The sequence below is a fragment of the Podarcis tiliguerta genome (assembly GCF_965153285.1).
Source record: "Podarcis tiliguerta genome assembly, chromosome: Z".
NCBI classification, from domain to species: Eukaryota; Metazoa; Chordata; class Lepidosauria; order Squamata; family Lacertidae; genus Podarcis; species Podarcis tiliguerta.
The window spans coordinates 41866827-41889169 of NC_139553.1; the positions used below are offsets into that span (position 1 = coordinate 41866827).

The following is a 22343-nucleotide window of genomic DNA, read 5'->3' on the forward strand; positions in this document are numbered from 1 at the left end:
ATTCCGTTAAAGGAATCGGGGGCTAACTATTGCTTGTCCACTCTGTCAAGGGGGCTCGGGCCATAGCAATGAGCTCCTGGTTGCATTTGGGGAGGGCTGAGGGCAGGTTCCCTGCTCCGTCGCTACCCCCAAGTGTATTCCCCGTTTCTGACTTTTGCATCGTGCGGAATCTCAGTCTGTCCCCTATGGTGGGGGCAGATAGTCGCAACCAATGCCTAAGCAACCACTCACTAATTTGTATTTTAATAAAGTTGTGGCCAAAATTATGCCAAAAATCTTAAACAAAAATTCTGTGTGATGTGTGAGTTATTGGGGTGGCCCTGGGGACCTCGACACACAAAGCGGGATATCAAATCCAAACTCTTCTTCCTCTTCTTCTTCTTCCTCCTCCTCCTCCTCCTCTTCTTGGAATATTCTAAATAAATGCTAATAATTATTATCTTAAAAATCATAAGAAACAGCCTCAAGATGATCCAACAAACCCTTTCTTTGCTTTTCATTGAATATGAGCAACACTGTTAGAAGATTTTGAGTTCGAAGAAAGAGTTTACAGTTTCTAACTCTTTCCGCTTAATTTATCTGATCTAACACAAACTATGAAGCCATAGATAAGATCCAAAAGTAGCAATGGTACTGATCAGCCTTCATAATAATATTATTAACAGGCAAAGCAGAGAAATTGCTAGGACATCCAACTGCACACGGCCTTTTAATAGGAAAAAAATGCGTCCTTCAGTTGAAAAACTTAAGTCCTGTTCCTATTTGTTAAGTACAAACCCTCCTTAGAGAAATGTTCATCAAAACTCTTGGATTTCCCTGAAATTCCTCAGAAGCTTCTCCAAATCACTTTAGGCAAAATTGAGTTTCAGGTTAGACTGCTGTTAAACACTGAACAGTGGTACCTTGGGATGCGAATGGGATCTGTTCCGGAGCCCCGTTCGCATCCTGAAGCGAACGCAACCCACGTCTGAGCGTGTGCAAGTTGCATTTCGTCACTTATGCGCGTGACGTCATTTTGACTGTCTGCGCATGCGCGCGCGGCGAAACCCAGAAGTAATGGAGTGCGTTACTTCCGGGTTGCTATGAAGCGCAACCCGAAAATACTTACCTTGAAGCACATTTATCCCAAGGTATGACTGTACATAAGGCTACCTTTGAAAAGTAAAGCGGGTACAAAATGGCGGTGCCTGGTTGATATTAAGGGCTGGTTATTTGGAGTTTTAACTCCATTAAAAACAAAACAAAACTGGACTGGCTTCCAGTTAGTTTATCCATGAAGCCCGGATTAAAGCTTTCACACACACACACCCCTCATATCACTAGAACTCATGGAGTTCCAATGAAGCTGAAAATAAGAAGATTCAGAATAGATAAAAGAAATAATTTATTCAGGCAGCACACAGTGACACTATAGAACAGAAAACAGTGATGGCCACTAACTCGGATGGCTTTAAATGAGGATCAGACAAGGCTCTCAATGGCTGCTAGCCAGGATGGCTAAGGTCTGGCTCCCCAGTCGAGGCAACAATGCCTCTGAATACCATCTGCTAGAAACCACAGGAGGAGAGTGTGTTCTTGAACTTAGGTCCTGCCTGCAGGCCTCTGGATGGCCACTGTAAGAAAAGGATGCTACTACACAAGATGGGCCATTGGCCTGACCCAGCAGGCTCTTCTTAGGCTGGTTCATAGAATTCTAGAATTGTAGAGTTGGAAGGAACCTCAAGGGCCATCTAGTCCAACCCCCCTGCAATGCAGGAATCTCAGCTAAAGCAACCAAGGCAGATGGCCATGCAAACTCCGCTTAAAAACCTCCAGTGAAGGAGAGCCAACAACATCCTGAAGGAGTCTTACTTTTAAAAGCCATAAACAGCTTGGATATCACCTATCTGACAATATATTTGTAGGGAGCTGTCTTCTGTCTCACCATTGTTTGAGGTCAGATCAGTGAGTACATAGGACAATATCTTCATAGCAGTAGCCCAGCCCAGTCCCTGGAACTCCCTGTTGTGAGGCAGGGAATAAGTTGGGAATAAGTCATTTTCCCACTTTTGACAGATGATAAAGTCTATTCTTTTCTAGTAGGATTTTTAGAATGACCTTTTTTTAAAAAAAGACTGTTTCTTTAATGCTGGCCACCTAAATTTATAACATAGTAATATAATTATTAGGGGACGCGGGTGGTGCTGTGGGTTAAACCACAGAGCCTAGGACTTGCCGATCAGAAGGTCAGCGGTTCGAATCCCCACAACGGGGTGAGCTCCCGTTGCTCAGTCCCAGCTCCTGCCAACTTAGCAGTTCGAAAGCACATCAAAGTGCAAGTAGATAAATAGGTACCACTCCAGCAGGAAGGTAAACGGCGTTTCCATGTGCTGCTCTGGTTCACCAGAAGCGGCTTAGTCATGCTGGCCACATGACCCAGAAGCTGTACGCTGGCTCCCTTGGCCAATAAAGCGAGATGAGCGCCGCAACCCCAGAGTCAGTCACGACTGGACCTAATGGTCAGGGGTCCCTTTACCTTTAATATAATTATTAGATTTGTTTCTTGTGATTCCAAGCATGTTGTTGTATTATGTATTTTAATTTCCTTGTATGTGCCATGGTTTGTTGGACGGGAAAACATTGTGTCTGATCCAAAACAATATGTTTTAGAGAGTTGCACGGCACCTGCCTCCCTTTGAATCACAAGAAAAAGACCTTTAGAAAACTCAGAACAACCCAAAACGATTTCACAGGGCGCCTCCACTTCTGAAGAAAAGGTTATGACTTCTTAATATCCCCAACTGCCCCTGATTCTTTTCCCTCTCTCAAATAAATTCTGTGAAGATAAGAACCGTCTCTAATCCCATCAGCACAATGAAAGTCACTGTTTCTATGGCTGATACAAGACAGGCTATGAAAAATGTTATTTGTGACCAAACTGAAGTGCAGGTGGGTTCCCACAAGGCAAGACACAGTGATAACAGCAAGAACCTTTATTGAACTAACAGAGCTGGACAACAGGGGCAAGGGAACTGTTTATATACATTTCTGAAGGCCTGGGCCACTCCCACTCTCAACGTGATTGGCTGTCTAAGCTCCCAAGCTGCGAATCATAACTCAGAGTTTAAGGGCCAATGGCAATGGTCCAAATCCTGAAATGTTCTCTGATTGGATATGTGTATTGAATCGGAACACGGGGGCTCAGAATCCTTAGTCCAGACTCAAGGTCAGGCAAACACAGGCCACTGAATCCATAACACAAATGATGGGACGTAATCACCCTTTAAAGCAATTTTGTTATTTTTAGGTGCACAGCATAAAGTGCACAACAGAAGTGCCCCTTGCTCATTGTGAGCAGTTCGACACTCAATCCACTTGAAGGTGGGTCAGAGTTCGGTAGTTCACATTTTCAGTCTTGTCCACCACTGGACTGAATGCAGGTTGGTTCATGGTGCCAACCTTATGACACAGAGACAGCCGTGTTATGAAGCAAATAAAGGCACCTGGTTCAGGTGGGGGATTTGGGGATGCTATTAAGAACAGCAGGATAGGAGGCAGAGGTGTGACCCAGAGTGAGCAATCTACCAAGAGGTTCTCTTGTACAAACCCATCTGGGGTTAGCAGGCATGGCTGGTGCTCACTGAAACTCGCAGGGCAGAAAGCAGGAGAGACAGTGGTGTAGCGTGGGTTGTCAGCACCCGGGGCAAGGCAAGTAATTTGAGCCCCCTAACCCGTGGATTTGCGCCCCCAACCCTAAACCCCAGATGTTGCGCCCGGTGCGGCCAGCCCCCCCTGCACCCCCCACGCTACGCCACTGAGGAGAGAGCAACAGCTGCTGGATCCAGAGCCAATGAAGAGACACTGGTCGAAGAACTGACTGGTTGAAAATAAGACAGCAAGCAGGTGGAGGCTGGCTGAGGGCGAACAGTTTGGTGGGCCAGTGCCCCAGTTGCCCAAAGGGATCAGCCTCCACTGGGAGCTACACATCCTCTAATAGGGAGTGGGTGGCACTGGTGTCTAAACCACTGAGCCTCTTGGGCTTGCTGATCAAGTGAAGTTTCTTAACTGTCTTCAGAGACAGCCTTATGTATAACGTTCAAATATGTAGTGTTGCAATAATCTAACCTAGAGGTTAACAGAGAACGGATAACAGTAATTAGGCTATCTCTGTCCAGATAGGGATGCTCTTGGGCCAGCAGCCAAAGCTGAAGGAAGCCATGCTACCAAGGCCGCTTGAGCCCCAAGGGATAGCAATGGACACAGACTACAAACAGTGTCTTTTTTGTTTTAGTTAAAAACACAGTCAGTTAACAGTGAAATGAGGCATTCATGTGCATGCTGAAGAATGCATACAATGCCACTGTGATATAAGTGGGTGGCGCTGTGGAGTAAACCACTGAGCCTCTTCGGCTTGCTGATTGGAAGGTCAGCGGTTTGAATCCCCATAAAGGAGTGAGCTCCATTGCTCGGTCCCAGCTCCTGCCAACCTAGCAGTTTGGAAACATGCCACTGCAAGTAGATAAATAGGTACCGCTGCGGCGGGAAGGTAAATGGCGTTTCCATGCGCTTTGGTTTCTGTCATGGTTTTCCATTGTGCCAGAAGCTGGCCATTGTGCTGGCCACATGACCCAGAAAGCTGTCTGTGGACAAATGCCAGCTTCCTCGGCCTGAAAGCAAGATGAGTGCCGCAACCCCATAGTCGCCTTTGACTGGACTTTACCTTTACCTTACACATGCTTCAAAGATAATAGAATAACAGATGATTTTATTACAAGATACGTATGAATGCAATTTACACCCTGTCGCCAATCTTCTGTTGTTTATCCTTGGCACTGAAAGGACAGTGAGTTGAGGCATGATATACTACCGCGGATAAAGCCACACCTCCTCTCATGGTATCATGCCACAATCGCTGGGGAATCAGCCTCTGAAGTCAGTGCTGGAAGGAGAGTTACGATGTTAAAGGGTTTCTGTGCTTGCCCGTTGTTCCCTTTCCCCTTAGGCTTAAAGCCCACAATTATGTCACAAAATTACTCAATAAAATAGGTACACAAATTCATGAGGCCTCTTTCACAGGCTTGCCAAGGTGCACCTGAAAACTGCCTCCAGGAAAAATATAATGATGCTGATGGTGGCTAAAGGATTCTGTGTGAGATTCTGCCTGATTGACAGCTCCAGAAACAGAGACAACATGCCAAAGGACTCTTAGACTGTTGACCATTTCTGTTGTGACATAATACAGGCTGAGGAGGAAGGACAACTGGGAAGCTTAAGTGAGAGTGTGCCTGCTTCTGTCTTTATTTTGAAGCAAGGATCAGCATGTGGTGGAACTATTTTTAACAAGCCAATTAGACAGAACTCATATGGCACTTTTTCTGATGCTGGAAGAGCAGAAAAGAACATGCATGCCATCTTGCCTTTATAAAAGCCCTTACATTTAATATCATATAATTAAAACACGAATAAAGTTAAGTACAAATATAAACACAAATAGCGCACAGTTCTGTATGTCTAATATAATAAATTTAAATATACTACCAAGCGGTATATCAATATACCTACAAATATTAACATCAACCAAAAGTGCATTTTCCTTTTTATGTTCATTAGCCATATTTTCTCAGTTCACCTTATTCTTCTTTGAGCTAAATCCCAAATTGCAACTGATTTTATGGTATTAAACTTTTCCCCAACAATAAATATGGGTTTGCATCGCGCTTCCAATTCCCAGACCTGAGAACCACCAGCCCACAGTAACTTTGCCTGGTCTGGGTTCAGTCTCAGTTTAATGACTCTCATCCAGCCCATTATCACATAATCCTGATGTTATGGAGAAGCAGGGCTGCATATCATGCATAAGCTTCATTAACTACGAACCCCAAAATTTGGGATCCCCTGCAAACCACAGCCAAAGGCCACATACTGATCACACAGAACTCTGTATCTCCTGCTGACTTCTCCCAGCAGCTTCATATAGATGTTAAACAGCATGGGGGGGGTGGTGGACACGGATGGATGAGATGTAACCCTGTGGAAACGCACGGTGCAATTCCCAAGGTGCCAAAGCAGAGGCAGGATTAGAAGCACTGCATCACTGTACCTCCAACTCCTAATACGAAGTGCTTCTGCAGGAGAATGCAAGGAACAATTGGATCAAATAATGCTGGGAGGTGAAGAATCAGCAGGGTCAGAAAGGAGGACCTGTTTCTCTTCTGATAAAGGTAATGGAAACAGTCTCTGAAACCCATTTGAAATGGTCCTTGTCAACTCATTTCATGAGGTTAAATAGCCAGTACCTTCTCAAGTATCTTGTCTGTGACAGGGCGACAGTTTTTATACCCCTTAGGGGTCCAGGAATGGAATGAACCACTGCTTCTTTCAAGTCAGTTGGCAAATCCCCATCTGGCAAAGAGAAACTGTCCCTTGACCCACCCAGTAAAGCTCTTCCAGCAAGCTCTTCCAAGCCAAAATGGGCAAGAATTGAGAGAGGCTGAACTATATCCTCAGGTCACAGGAGCTCAGTGGCCTCCAAGAAGTCTGCTCATTGCCTCCCCCTAAGCCAGGGGTCTGCAACCTTTAAGACAAAAAGAGCCACTTGGACCCGTTTCCGAAGAAAAAAACCCCCTGGGAGCCGCAAAACTCGTCATTATAAAAATAACTTTTTTGTCACTTTTTTTGTTATTTCTTTGTTTGACCCCTCAGAATTACTCCTCATAGAAATAAACGTTAAATTAACAAGTTACCTTTTTGTGTGTGTGTGTTCTTCACTCCCCTTCAAAACAGTGACCAGCATACATGCCCCCTTTCAATGCAGTGACCAGCGTACATGCCCCTTACAATGTAGCGGGCAGGCGGAAAGGTGACATCGGGACGGTGCGTGACTAACGCACGCACCACACCCATGCGACATCACAGCCAGTACAGTGAGGAGTGTCGGGGCGCACAATGCGCCTCCTCCCCTCGCTAGTATCCGCCCCGGAGCCGCGGCAAAGGTGTAAAAGAGCCACATGCGGCTCCGGAGCCGCGGGTTGCAGACCCCTGCCCTAAGCTGTAGGGCGGCTGAGGGGGAGGTGGTGGGCAGACGCAAGCCCCACACTGCAGTTTCGGGCAGTGCAGAGCCTGCAGGCGCCCAAGCTACTGCCTCAATCTCAGGAGAGTGACTTGGGCGCACTAAAGGCTAAGTGCTAAGTGCTGCCTCCCGCGGTGTGGTGCCCAGTGCCACCACCCCCCGCTCCCCCCTAGCTATGCCTCTGCAGGAGCTGAAACTGGTTCCAAACAATTTGACTTTGATAGTGCTCTGGGCATCTGCTTGAAAACTGTTTCAACAGTGTAGTCTGGTTCAGAGCCAGTAAAAACTTCTCTGTCCTCCATGTGCTCTGCAAATTTGTCACAGCAGGTCTTGAAGTGCTCTGATGGTCCCAACCATGGACTGGTGTTTATCAGTCCATTCACCACTCTGAGGACCTCTGCTGGATGACCACTTCAGAGGCAGAGAAGTAAGCTTTCTTTGCTGCCCTCACCACCTCACAGTAGACTTGTTTATGGTCTGTCACCTGTGCTCAGCTGTTATCACCACTGCAAGTGACTGTTTGCAGGAGATGAGCTCAAGAGGTTGGTACAATGTTGGTCACCCATAGTCAGTAGTTTCCCAAGCCACCCTCTTGCACTTTCTTAGTCATGCACTAAGCAAGAAGATGGCAAGAAGAATAGGAAAGATGGAGCAGAAGAAACGGAAAGGGAGATGCGCCTAGCTCATTCGGAATTACATAGTGCAAAAACCACTAGGAAGTTCTGGATGCTATTTAAATTACTCTAACACCATTTTAATTGCCATGGCTTCCCTCAAAGAATCCCAGTCATGTGAGGGTTTTCCTAACAACTGTCTGAACCTTTAACAAACCACAGTTTCCAGGATACTTGACGGGAAGCCGTGACTGTTTAAAGAGGCATTAGAGTATTTTAAATATGTGATATGAATGTGACCTGTGTGGCAGCTGAATAACTGATTGGGAGGCCAGGAGGTGTGCATTTTAGACTCAAGGGTGTACCATGGCAATAAATGTTAATAGGCTTAAGCCTTAGACAGTTCCCAATTAAAAACACATCTTTCTGATTGTAATTTTTTAAAAATAAAATAACATGGTTCCTATTTTTATACACACACACACATTTATGAATAACAGCATGCAAAAAAATTTAAAATATAAATAAATTATATATGTGCCTGTAGCCCGAGGGCTGATACAAATTTTTCAGCAAAAGGTTATTTCCAGCCACCAAGCAATTGCTGCATATTTCCCCTCAACATTAAGTTGTAAGAGTGTTCAAAACTCAAATCTCTGCTAGTATGCAAGCTCATCAGGAATAAAACAGCAAGCTAGAGAGTTTGATCTGGTGTGGTGCTGAAGGGGTCAAAAATGCTGTGTGCCGCTGCAAGCTCCCCCCCCCCCCCCCGCCATATGGAGTCTCAGGAATGGCTTCCACATTTCAGTAGAAGCGCAAACAAAGTCAGTAAGTGAGACTGTCATTTGCTCATGCATTTGAGTTCCAAACCTTTCTTTCTCAACGGCACAGGCATTAAATATTTAGGTGGCCATATGCAAATCATTTAAATCTGTTCCTAAGAAGCACATACCACAGCAGTGCATCCCTTTGTACTCACATCTTATTGTGAAGCTTTTGTCCACCTTTTATTTTTTATTCCACAAAAGGGGAATTCATTAACAGGCACCAAAGTGTGGCAGTTCTACCAGGCCTTTCCATGCCCACACTGCTTGGTCTTTGTGCTCACAAAGTGGAGGGGACTGAAGATGAGATTTCATAAAACTGCATATCTGTGTACTGGGGGGGGGGGGGGAGAGAGAAACCAGATCCACACACCCAAGTGTTATTTTTCTAGAAAAAGAGGTGCCGGAACTCACCAAGAACGCCTTCCTTGTTCTCTTATAATGGCAATGGTGCCCACCTGAGAGGTGCCAGAACTGAATTCCGCCGAGTTCCAGCTGAAAAAAGCCCTGCACACCTCCATCTCTCTCTTATATCAGACTGCAACCCCTTTCACTTACTTGGGAATATGTCCCACTAAACCTCAGGAAAAACCTTCCTCTTCAACCAGGCCTTTTCCAGCCTTTTAAATCTGTCTGGGGAAATGGGGAGAGGTCATTGTTTTGTTTTCAATCTTGCATTTTATTATGTGAACCGCCCTAGGATCTTATGATGAAGAGCGGCATATAAATTTAATAAATAATAATTGCCATAATAAAACGCTTCTGAGTGAAACATGCATAGGATCAGACTGCCAACCGGATACCTTGATAAGCCAAACCGCCAATTCCAAAATAATTCCCCCCACCCCGGGGTTCCGAATGTTTTGTAGAAAAGGATCCAAAGGGATGCAATCTCATGGGAAGTTCTCCTGCACATTCCTCTTTGAAATGTATGGAAGATGCGCACAAGCACTGCTAGGAGAGATGCACTGGCACACCTCTTAATGTTTTTCACGCAGAACATCTTCCCTAACAGATTATGCTTCTGTTCTTATTTTCTTTAATGTCACCGTGAATTTGCTTGTGGAAGTGTATGACACCATGCATGGAGCGGCCTGAACATCTGAGCTCATGCTTCAGGCATTCTCCCAGGACTGCATTGGGGGGGGGGGGGAGCTTCCAGCCAGTGTTTATGCGCGCGTGCGCGCGCGCACACACACACACACAATGTTATCATAGTGAAAAAATGTAAGAATTCCAGGAAGCAGAGGAAATCTTGTGCGCTGACCTTTCCCCGCCCCCCTTTTCCATGAGAGATCAGTCTAATAAAGGCTGATAGACACTAGCTTAATTCATTTACAAACATTTCAATTCTTGTTGCAATCATTATCACACACCCCTATTTCCTTCAGCAATAATCTGTGTATTTTTTTTTTTAATACCACATGATCGCTTTGGCTGAGCAAAGAGCATTTGAAAGCATATGGCAGAAAGCTCCAAGGGACCTTTTTAAAATATATACATATATAAAATAGAAGCAGCTACCCCAGAGCACTCTAGTTTACATGCCCCATTTGCTTCTTACAAAACTGGGTGGGGTTTTTATTTCACTTTTATTTCTAACATAGACAAGAGCAGCACTTGAAGGGTTAAGTTGGTACACAGAGGAATGCAAAAAAATAAAAAATAAAAAAGCCACAGCAGCTCCATCATGCATCTCTGAGGCTCACAAGCTCCTGGTAAAATCCTCAGAACTCATTTTTCCTCCCCTTTAAAAGAATAAGTTACTAGTCCTCAAAACCTCAGAGATAAATCTGGATGGAACAAACTGAGTTTCAAAAACAAATGAAAGGAATTCAAAAATCATTATGTTAAACATTTTCAGTCCAGCAGATAAGATTTCTCAGGGGAAGGCTCAGTGTTCTTTATGCTTGAAGGTGAACAATTTAGAAAAGTAATGACACTGTGCTTGCGAAAGTCAGTGTGGCCTAGTGGTTAGAGTGCCAGACCTGGAATCAAATCCTCATTCAGGCATAGAGCTCACTGGGTGACCTTGGGACAGTCGCTGTTTCTCATACCCACCTACCTCACAGGGTTGTTGTAAAGATGAAGTTGGGGGGATAACTCTGTACACCTGCCTTAAGCTCTTTGGAGAAAAGAAATGTAAGTAATAATTTCCAGAACTAGGAAGGTTCATTAAGTCAACCTAGTGGACAGAATAACAGATCAAGACTGGGAAGCCTCCATTTCAAATGTCTGCTCAGCCATGGAGTTGACTGGATAGCCTTGGGACAGTCGTAGTTTTATTATTATTACTGTATTATTATTATTATTTATTGAATTTAGATACCACCCTATACGCAGAGGTCTCTGGGCAGTTCACAGCTTTATTTTTTATTTGCCTAATCTACCTCAGAGAACTGTTGTGAGAATAAAATGAGGAGGGGGACTGTGCACACCATGTTAAGCTACTTGGAGGAAAGGCAGAATATAAATTTAATTAGTATCGATTAAAAAACAACCCTAACAATGTAAACATTAACCACATATGACAATCCAAGTAGGAGGGAGAATTTCTGCTCTCCTCCACTCAGCGGCAAATTTAATATTGAAAATAAGCAAACTTTTCGGGTATCGCATTTTCCCAAAAATTTCAGGAAATGTTATGTTCTGTTTTATGTGTAGTTTAACTCTACAAAGTACAATCTCCCAGCCATCTGGCAACACTATTTAATCAATTAATTAAATTTGTATACTATCCTTCATCTGAAGATTACAGGGTGATTCACAATATAGAAATACAAAATGAGAACACAAGATACGTAACAAAAACAAACAAACAAACCAATAACCCCTCCCAAAAAACAAAACAAAACAAACAAAAAACCCCACAACCCACACATTTAAAAGGAAAGGCCATAGAATCTGAATCAACCAAAGGCTTGGTTGTAGAGAAAGTTTTTTTCCTGGCACCTAAAAATATGTAACAAATGTGTCAGGCAAGCCTCGCTTGAGAGAGCATGCTACAAGCGGGGAAGGTTCATTTTCCTATTGCCTCTCTCTGGGCCTCTTGTGAAGAAGGGCCTCAGAAGATAATTGCAGAGTTTGGGTTGGTTCATATAGAAAGGGGTGGTCCTTGAGGTGTTGCGAGCCTTTAAAGCTTTATAGGTCAAAACCAGCACTTTGAATTGGGCCCAGAAGCCAACTGGCGGCCAGTACAGTTGGGTCAGGATCAGCACAATATGCTCAAAACATCTTGCCCTGGTGAGCAGTCTGGCCGCTGAATTCTGCACTAACTGAAGTTTCTGAACAGTCTTCAGCGGCAGCCCCATGTATAACGTGCTGCAGTAATCTATTTCAAAACCTATGCAAATTAGTAATCTAATTTCAAAACCTATTCATCTTAAGCATGGCAAATGTTCCCCAGTTTGTTGTGGTTCGTGCCAAACCTACGGTAACTTTTATTGGTGAGGAAACTCTTCACGCTTTTGAATTTGCAGGTTTTAGACAGAAACGTAAGCAATCTGAGGGTGGGAAAGCCTATTTCTCTAGATTCGATTACTTTCTACCCTCTAGGTCAATTTATGGACTGCGCCAGGTGGAAGTGGATCGCGGGAAAGATCCTAAAATAAATCAATGGCACTTAAGCACACTTATCCGTAGGCTGAATTATGTCCTGAGTGTAGTTAAAGTAACTTTGATGCCAGCATGTACTCAACCTCATAAAAAACCAAAACCAAAAGGGGGAAAAAGTGGGGGAACCCCCTTAATGTTACTGCTGTAATGCGGTAATGTCTACATATATTGGTTCTTAGTCTGTCAAAGTTCTTTACAAGCACAGAAGGAAAAAGCTGCCTCTGAATCTCCAGGCCTCGTTCCTGTTCCATTTCTCACACACTCCACACACTGGGAGCAAACGGTCATACATAGATTTATGCCTTGCACTTGTTAAAATGTCAAGTTTAAAAAAGCCGCCTCTTGGCTCACTAGTTAGAATTCCAATCCATAAAAATATTTCAGTTTAATTGCCCAGGTCAATCCCCTACCTTGTCTTGTAGCCTATGTTACTACTGCTGGGTGAGCCTTCAGCTATTCACCTGAGTCTTTTGGCTCCTACATTAGAACCACAAATCATATTGTGTGTGCTGTCTCTCTCTCTGTGTGTGTATGCACCTGTGAAGGGGTGGGTTTTGTTTTGGGGTTTGTTTGTTTTTGGAAGAAAGAGCTGGCTTGTTTAGCCTTTATAAAGAGGTTAATAGGCCCAGCCTCTCATTTTTAATCAGTGTGGTGATCACTGCTTCTTGGAACTGAGCTAACCACATGGAACTGATGGCTACAAACCTCTCAAAAACAATTTTTTTAATTTGAACAAATTTGTTTCTGTAGCTGCTTTCTCCCAAGAACTGCCTTTCATATTTGGGGTGCTGTTTCTTCTTCTTCCAAGAGCTACTCAGTTAAAACCTACTGAATTGATCTATTTTTCTACTGAAGGACAACAACTGTAAGTGAGAAACATACGGTTTGGGGGGGCTGGGGGGGGAGTTGTTTTGCAAATATTTGTCAGCAAATGGCAAGGGACTTGCTTAGGACATAGGAACCTGCTGCACCTTTTTATATTTTAACAGGGTGTGTTAAATTGAAGTTTTCTCTGACTGACCATCTTAAAATCCCATAGGGAAAGAAGGAAACCTCTCTTAAGAGCTGTTAAGCTTCCTAGCATATACAAAAAATAAAAATAAAAATCCAAACTAAACTAAAATGGATAGTTTAATCTACGGCACTAATTACACAAGATACTGGAGAATGGATCTACTCCCTTTTTGTGGGATTCACAAAACTGTTTTTTGCTTGTTGTACTCCTGCCACATGTGAAAAAGGATAATTGAAAATCATTCAGATTCTTTGCTCAACAATCAGGTACATTATTTGCTTTAGGTTAAGTGTGTTCTCAAACCCTGAACACGGCCTAAATTATCTGGGGCAAGGGGATTTTAATATCTCCCAAGGAATCACATTTATTGAAGGGGACAGCCTATAAATTAGTGCTGAAGTTAAAATCAATTTCTGGATAATATGTATCCCACAAAGACAGATTGTTGGTTTGCATGAGCATTGTATCAAAACTTTAATTAAAGCCCCCTTTAAATAAAACCTGTCGTACATTATACCACTAATTGACTTGACCAGCTATGATGCCAACTCTGCAAGCCAGAGAAGGCTAAAGGAGATTATTCTGTCTGTCTCTCTGTCTGCTGCTTCAGCAGCAGCAACAGCAGCAGCAGTAGCAGCAAATGTGTGTTAATAAAATTTATTTCTGCAGTCGTACCCAACTCCCTATTGTGTATTCAATAAATGTGTGGGCTTGAAGCCAGTCATCACAAAGCAAAAAAGTAATAAAATCTCAAAAGACACCCCTCCATACGCACACCTTCCATTCTGTCAGCTTTTTGTTGCAGAAGATACATGGGTCGTTTTGCTTTTGCACAAGCTGAGGCTGGCTTTAGTTTTCTATTAATATTTTTTAAAAAGGAAGGAGAAAGTATTTTCAAAGCAACAGTGTAAAAAACAAGAGAGCATAAAGTCAAACCTGTGCATATTCAAGCCCTCCGGTAGCAAATACAGTGAACGACTAAGACCACTGTCCGTAGTGTGCATATTCCAGCTTTTCAATTCAATGCACCTGTGATCAGGCCCAGTCCACCTGTGCAGCATGATGAGGTGACCACCTCAGATGGCAGCAGATCCCAATGCCAATCTTTCTTTCTCCCCCATCCTATTTGTTCCTGATGTAAATCTTACATGTGCTAAAAGCTTAGGCATAGAGTAAGAGCCTGGCTGTGCTTATTTACTCAAAATTAAGTCTCCCAGATCTAAATGGGATTCACCCATATGAACCTTGCCTGTACATGGGAAGCTTTTCTTCATGTCCTGAAATCAGCAGTATGGTTGGTGGGGACAGAGGGCAGAGACTTTTCTGTGGCAGCACCTTTCGTTAGGCAACTCCCTGCTTAGGGAGGCCCACCTTGCCTCTTCCTTTATTTTTTGTTTTTGTTTTGCTGCTTCCTGAATATCTTTTTTTTATTTTACATTGCTCAACAAGCCTGAGGAGCAGATGATGTTTTATATTTCCTTGATTTTGTTTGGTAAAATTTAACTGTTGTGTCTCTTTTAAAATAGCTTTGACTCTTTTTTGTCTGTGGAATGAATACTCAAAGTAGCCTACAGTAGAAAACTGAAACAATTGAGCTGAAAAGTAGGAGGTACATATTTGAGTATTACTATTATTATTAATTAGATTTGCATGCCTCCTCCATTCATCCTGAAGATTGCAGGTTAGCTAACAACAGAAAGTTAGATCAATGAATATTTCCAAGTAAGTGTACAGAGGATTGCTGCCTAACCCTTACTATAACAGCACAGATTTTATATAGCATGATAGTTGTTCAAGCAAATCACAGGGATCATTCTCCTTTGTTTACACATCTTTGACATAGGTTTACTCCAATGAGATGATATGATTTTTATAGACACACAACTTCACGTATTTTACAAAGTAAGATAAACTTTTAAACGAAGATAATAAGTTAGGTGGGCACAAGAATGGCCCCAGTGGTACTCCAGATATGAATCCTGCGGGTGTATGGGTCCCCACCTTGCCATCCCATGCATAGGCTGACTTCCTACCCCCTTTGTCCTTTGCCGCATGCATATAAAACTATTTCCCCCATACGTCAAAATGTAGATTTTTTTTACTGTCCACAATGCTTGCATTTAGATTCTCCATAATACTTTCATTACGGTTGAGCAGTACCTATTGAGAGCGAGAGATGTGCAGACGCGGTGGGTTTTGCAGGGCAGGAAACAACATGAAGAGGCCGCTGCAGCCAGTGAGGCATGTGGAGGTTGCACATCCTTGGAGCAGGGCGAGCGTCACTGTGAGCCTGCGCCCAGACTCTCTTCCTTTTCAGGCACAGGATTGGAAGTGTTTGCAGGCCAGTCACCAGTGGATTGAGTGGACGAGACTAAGTGTGGGTCCAATGGTCAAGATGGCGGCTTCTGCATGTGCTGTAGATAGAAGAGAGGAGCAGGTGACACTCATCAACTTGGGAAGTTAGCCCATCTGAGAGAAGGAAAATTCTGATCCTAAACCTCCACTAGTAAAGGTAAAGGGACCCCTGACTATTAGGTCCAGTCGTGACTGACTCTGGAGTTGCGGCGCTCATCTCGCTTTATTGGCCGAGGGAGCCGGCATACAGCTTCCGGGTCATGTGGCCAGCATGAATAAGCCGCTTCTGGTGAACCAGAGCAGCGCACGGAAACGCCGTTTACCTTCCTGCCAGAGCGGTACCTATTTATCTACTTGCACTTTGACATGCTTTCAAACTGCTAAGATGGCAGGAGCAGGGACCGAGCAACGGGAGCTCACCTCGTCATGGGAATTCGAACCGCCAACCTTCTGATCGGCAAGTCCTAGGCTCTGTGGTTTAACCCACAGCGCCACCCTCGTCCCTTAAACCTCCACTACCTTGCAGGATATATTGGGGAGAAGAAAAGGTTCAGGAGTAAACCTTACACAAATCTGGAGTGGAGTCCCTAAGACAGTTGGATGGCGTCTTGTACGTCTACTTCTGGCAACTCTTGCAGTCAAGCTGGTGCCAAATTTATTGCTCTGCTTTCCTTTGGACCACATTAGCAAGGCTGGGAGAGGGGGTCTTTTTTCTGGGCAGTGCTTCAGTGCTGCAGCAAAAACAATGCAAGAAGCAGCAGTTAGGACTTACCAGTCTCTGAAACTACAGAGAGTGCCATGATTTTCCAGCAGTCTGACTTCACCCCTGGAGGCATACTCCATTGTCTCCTGAGACAGATGGATGCCAAGGACAACAACAATCTGTTTTAATCTTTACTGCTTAAGAAGAGGAAGGTTGCAAAAAATAAAAAAAAAGGCAAACCAGTTTCCTCTGTTAAGTAGATAGCCCAGCATATTTCCGTTTGCTTGGGAGAATGGGTTGGCGAAGTATAGGTGATTTGTTGCCAAAGAAGCCAATGATTAGAGTTGCTGTTAGCAATTAATCAATAAGGTGCCCCAATATGTTTGATTCTGTTGATTTTGAGAACCTCACCCTTTTAAGCATGCCTACTAAACCCTCTCCATCGCTGTGATCGTACAGCTCTAAAGATCCGAGTCCACAGAAGAGAAGGATTTGCAAAAGGTGGTCAAAGCAGTTGTTTTTGTCAAATAGATAGCCTAGCACATTCTCCTTTTTCTGGGAAAACGGGCCTTTCCATAACTAAAGAGTTAGCGAGGTATAGGTAATTTGTTGTCATAGCAGCTGAATGTCAGAGTGCCATTTTGAAGCAATAGCGTCAGCATACAAATTAAAACTTCCTGTTTTGCAGAGTCAAAAACCATTCATTAATTTACCTTGAAACTGATGGAACAATTTGTTTGTTCTGGGTGGGCTTTTGGGTGCTGGAACACCCTGAATCTGTGCATAAAGGCTAAATTGGATTCTGCAAACCCCCCCCCCCCAATCTCCTGTCTTCAACTTATCTTATGTAGAAGCTTTCGATTCTTCATAACCATTACTAGCTTGCCCAGGAGGACTCACCTGCTTTGAGTGCCTAAGGACCGGTTCCTGTCAGTCACCTCCTGGCCCAGGGCAGGGCCTGACAGGCCTCATAAGGAGTGTTGCCGCTGCTGCTGCTGCCCAGGAGGACTCAGAACAGCGCAGAGTTCTTTTAAAAATGTGGAGGACTCCCTGGTCCTGAATGGGGTAACTGTGCCCCTGAAGGACCAAGTGCGCTGCCTGGGAGTGTTTCTGGACTCACAGCTGTCCATGGAGGCACAGGTCAATTCTGTGTCCAGGGCAGCTGTTTATCAGCTCGCTGTTTACCTGCCCGCAGACTGTCTCACCAGAGTGGTGCATGCTCTAGTTATCCCTCGCTTGGACTACTGCAATGTGCTCTGTGTGGGGCTACCTTTGAAGGTGACCCGGAAACTACAACTAATCCAGAAAGCGGCAGCTAGACTGGTGACTGGGAGCGGCCACCGAGACCATATAACACCCGTCTTGAAAGACTTACACTGGCTCCCAGTACGTTTCCGAACACAATTCAAAGTGTTGGTGCTGACCTTTAAGCCCTAAACAGCTTCAGTCCTGTATACCTGAAGGAGCGTCTCCACTCCTATTGTTCTGCCTGGAGACTGAGGTCCAGCGCTGAGGGCCTTCTGGCGGTTCCCTCGCTGTGAGAAGCCAAGTTACAGGGAACCAGGCAGATGGCCTTCTCGGTAGTGGCACCTGCCCTATGGAACGCCCTCTTACCAGATGTCAAAGAGAAAAACAACTACCAGACTTTTAGAAGACATCCGAAGGCAGCCCTGTTTAGGGAAGCTTTTAATGTTTACTAGGTTATTGCATTTTAATATTCTGTTGGAAGCCACCCAGAGTAGCTGGGGAAACCCAGCCAGATGGGCTGGGTACAAATAATAAATTATTATGAGGTGCTTTCATCTAGAGAGGCAGGTTCAGCGAGAAGAGTCTAGATCACAGTTTCCCAAACTTGTGTCTCCAGCTGTTTTGGATTACAATTCCCATCATCCCTGAACACTGGGTCTGCTGGCTAGGGATGGTAGGAGTTGTAGTCCCAAAAGAACTGGTGATCCAAGTTTGGTCTAGATCCTTTTTTTGGTGCTTTAGGCCCCTACACTGGTTTCTGATACTTGCCCTGCTGTTCCTAATTTATCCCAAGTCCCAGCAACTTTGTTACCTCTGCGACAAGCAATTAATTAAGAAATGTAAAATCTTCCCTGTTGTGAGTCTACCTATGTTACATCCATGAAATGGTCTGAGTAGAACAGGGTTGTAGCTAATGAAAAATTCATTGACCCCCCGAGGTAACAGTGAACAAAATGCAGATTTTAAATATAAGGAGCTGGTTCACAGTGTGTCCCTAGGACAGGGGGGGAAAGAGCGAAACAATTTGCTTGCCAAAACAGTGAACTGTTAAAGTGGCAGACAAAGTTTTATTCATCTGCAAGCTCAGCAGATGTGAAGGCATGAATAGACTGATTGATTTCAGAATTCTCTGGGTGAGAATGAAGATCCAATATAGCATCTTTGAAGGTCTGTGAGATAATCTTAAGTTTGGAACCAAAATATATCAGCATGATATCATTTTCTGACACAATTCCTTCTAAGTATGGATTCCCTTTTGTGTCATCTCCCCCATTTTCCTTGTTATCTTTTTTTCCGGGGGCGGGGGGGGGTGAGAAGGCAATAACAAAATAACTTGCTGCTTTTAATTGCCTTCTGTTTTCTCGATGGTATGTTGTTTAATGGCTTTATAGATTATCTAAAGCAATTCTATCGTAAGCCAATCTGTAGCCGGGGCTGGAGCAAAGACAGATTACAAACATTTTAAAATAAACGAATGCATAAATAAATAAATGGTCATTTCGCTGAATTCTTGCTACTGGATAGGGCAAGCATTTTACTACACTATTTGTTCTGGTTTATTATTTATTTCCTTTATTTCTTTCTCTAAGGGTCTAAGACTTCTTGGAATAATCAATGATTTGCAATATCTCCCCCACCCCCCAAAGAGAGTAAAAGCAACTGGCAGAAGGGAACTCTTTGAAGTTGGTGAAGTTGGTCCTATGCCAACACCCCCCCTTGGGTGGAGCCACATAGAGGAATAAGGAAGGGTGGTGGGGAAGGAAAGGAAAACTATTACAACTCCTCCCTGCTAATCTCCCACAAGTGTGCGCTCCGAGAGAGGAAATATCTGCTAAATGCCTTAGGGAGAGCAATGATCTGGACAGTGTTGCAGGAAGCAGAGTGAGAACAGGCAAAGCTAGAGGAGGACACATTTGGCGCTTTTCAGGAGGGATCCTGGGCTTACAGTATGGAAACCTTGCTGTGCAATTCTCCACACAGAACCCTTTTGTAAATTCAGCATCACTTCACGTGGTGCCGGCAGATGCAGCCAAAGAATGAATGGTTTATTTTGTTCGTAGAACAAACTGATGATCTACGGAACTCACTGACACTGGAAGTCAACTGTCAACAAGCTTATTGAAAGGCTATTCATTTACGTGAGTGGTTTTTACCCTGCTGTTCAGCTGGAAAAAGGCTCCCGCAGAGGCTTACAGAGATCAAGGATAAGACATTCCTTGCACTTCAGCTCACAGTAAAAAAGAAAAAGGACAGACACACAAAGGAAGGGGCTGGAGAGGGATGCGGGGAGAAAGGCCAATCTCAGACACTTATAATGAACAGCTAGAATGGGGACAGTTCAAGAGGAGGAGCCAAAAGTTGTTGGTCCCTCAGAAAAGCCGGTGGCCGTGACTGCTTCCTTATTTTGCCCTTTGCTGGTGCTGAAGGAATCGCTGGTCCTAGGCGGCTGAGGAAGGGACTGACTTCCCTTCTCTCCCTCTGTACAAATTGACAATTTTGAGTTAAAATTGCCAGTGCAATCCATCCATCTCAAGATAAGCACGAACGTTTTGTTGCTGGAAGAAATTAACGACAGGAAGCAGAACCCCCATTCAGTAGCTAACTTTGATGGAGGGTTGGCTGGGCAGTGGAATGAATGATGGTGGCAGAGGTTGCCAATGAACCAACACCACCCTTTCACGTGAGCTGCTGCCGAATCCCACTGCTCACTCACACTCTCCCTCTCCCCCCCCCACCCCGCTCAGACTTGGCTGTCATTGGCAGGATGGTTTGTTCTGGTAGCCACAGCTTCAGCTGGTAACCCATGTTAAATGGAGATGGCCCCATGTATTGGGAGCCCTGGGACTGCTGTATCTTATAAACTGCTGGTCTGTTCCTGGAGGGGCTAGAAAGGACTGCGGGGTAGCAGCCTACATTTGTGGACTGCACACAGGAGCAGGGCCTCCCAGGGACGTAGCATGGGTTGCCAGTGCCTGAGGTGGGGCAGATGTTGCACCCCCTGGTGGACTGGGCAGCGGTCAGTCCCTTCCCTGCCAGGGTGTCTCTCCTTGCAAACTAGTCCCAACCTGGGAGCAGAGATAGGGCAGAGAAACACGAATTTCCAGAGCTCCACTGTATTGTCTCACTCTCTAATCCTTGCATCGAAGCTCTCTGGGCAACGCATGCAGCTCTGGCAGTACTTTCCTGCCTTCCTTCCCTCCCTCCCTCTCAGCTGACCCAGGGGTGTGCATGGGTGTCGCTTCACTGGCCACAAGAGGCACTGCGCCAGCCCCAAAGGCCTGGCTTGCCTCCCTTCAGCTCTGACGTCAATGAGGGAGCCTGTTATGGAGGTGCCTGGTTGCACCCTCTCAGAAATTTGTGCCCGGTGCCATGTCCCCCATGGCCCCCCATGCTACACCACTGGGACTTCCCTTTTGGTTAAGGTATCTGAACTCCAAGGAGGAAGCAGGCATACAGCAGTGCACTATCTGCAGTACAGTAAACACTGCGCAAGCATGCAGGTCCCATGTTATGGGGAGAAGGACAAAAGTGACCAGAATCTGGACACTGTGTCCCAAGCACCAGTTCTTCACCATGAAGCCTTTTGGCTTGGCTTTGCTCAGCTTGAGCAGCACAAGAAAGACTTGTCCAACAGTTATGCAACATCATGATGAACAGCTATGCTAAACCCTCCAGAATTATTCTGCATTGGGCTCTCTGTTAGCAATGTGATTTGCATCTATACATAAACATCTAATGTTCCTTTCTTTGCTGTTGTCTGCTCTGTTGCATCTCAGCCACATAATGTACTAACACTTTGCCCCTAGCCAAGGCAAATAAAGACAAAACTATGCGTCTTTAGCATATTTCCATTTTAACTGTTGATTTCAATATTTCCAGGGGGCGGCTCAGGAAGATATGCAACAGAATGAGAAAGCAGATCCTTGAAGAAGAAGAAAAAAGACAAAAGTGGAAGCATTTTTGTGATGTAGAAAAATTGCTACAGATCATGTTACAGTTCTCTCTAATGTTGATACATATTTTATAAATCAGAGAGTGCAATTACAGCTGTGTCCTGGATGGTTAGATTCCCACACAGCACCTACATATTTCCAGATTTTTGTAGAGATCTTGTTGATTTTTTCATAGTTGTATACAGGGATTAGCTTTGTGGTAAAGTAAGCAGACCACTGACCTATGGATGACATATGACAGAAAGGCCTCTCTTGTTTTGGACCAATTCTGATGGCCTTCAGGTTGAGGGCAATAGTGCCTTACAGGCAGAGCAGGGCAGTGTCCTGCCCTGGTCTGATGCTAGGTCTCATGTGCCATGGCAAGGCAGGAGCAACAGGGCCTAAGACTGGATCTAGACGCGTAAAAAAATGTTTTAGGAAAGCACATTGTAAACCACAAAATGGGAAACCGTGTTGCCAAAAGACGGGACTCCACAGCACCATCTGGTGTTACAGTGTTATAATGCATTTAAAACACTTTTTCTTTACTAATGTAGTTGAGTCAGTCCACAGATAGCTCTGAGAGAGCAAATTGCTCCCACAAAGTTTGGGAGCAGACAGAGACAGTGTACACAATATACATTAAAGGCACATGGCTTCCCCCAAGGAAACTTCAGAACTGTAGTTTACCCTCCCCCCTCAAGAGCTGCAATTCCCAGCAGGCTTAATAAACTACAGTTCCCAGAATTCTTTGAGTGAAAATAACTTCTGGATAACTTTAGATTCCTAAAGGGCCAGCCTTTTGGCCTGAGGGCAGGCACTCCTTCTCTTCTTCATAGCCTCTCATCTGTTGTGCTCCTTTTGCTGCTGACCCACTGAGGTGGGGTGTTTGGTTCCTCAGGTGAAGGCACCCATGAGGGAGCTGGTTCTGGTCCCATAGCCCTTGGTGGTTTGGGAGGTTGTTCTGGGGCTCCTCTCCATCTCAGGTT

The 22343-nt window shown here is 44.6% G+C and overlaps 1 long non-coding RNA gene across 1 annotated transcript; it reads left to right on the forward strand.

The window, feature by feature from the left end:
- Positions 1–12387: 12387 nt before the first annotated feature.
- Positions 12388–22101, forward strand: LOC310669043. Its single transcript, XR_014506984.1, has 3 exons — positions 12388–12966; positions 19483–19560; positions 21302–22101. It is a non-coding gene; the product is annotated as an uncharacterized lncRNA (long non-coding RNA).
- The last annotated feature ends 242 nt before the right edge of the window (positions 22102–22343 follow it).